The sequence below is a fragment of the Macrobrachium rosenbergii genome, chromosome 7, assembly GCF_040412425.1.
Source record: "Macrobrachium rosenbergii isolate ZJJX-2024 chromosome 7, ASM4041242v1, whole genome shotgun sequence".
NCBI classification, from domain to species: Eukaryota; Metazoa; Arthropoda; class Malacostraca; order Decapoda; family Palaemonidae; genus Macrobrachium; species Macrobrachium rosenbergii.
In genome coordinates this window covers 69,212,698-69,212,903 of record NC_089747.1, presented here as the reverse complement: position 1 = coordinate 69,212,903, position 206 = coordinate 69,212,698, and positions in this window count along the sequence as shown.

The following is a 206-nucleotide window of genomic DNA, read 5'->3' as shown; positions in this document are numbered from 1 at the left end:
ATAACAGAAGTTATAAATCTCCAAAGATGAAATCCCCGGAACATTTTAGAAATTATATGCTGAAACAGTTAAAAAACCATATTTTAATTATTTTATTATGAAGGATTAAAATGATGGAAAATGAATAAGAGATCATTAAGAGAATATCCATGGCAAAAATGATATAAGATAAAAATTAGTCACCATTCTCAAAAATATCGATGAAT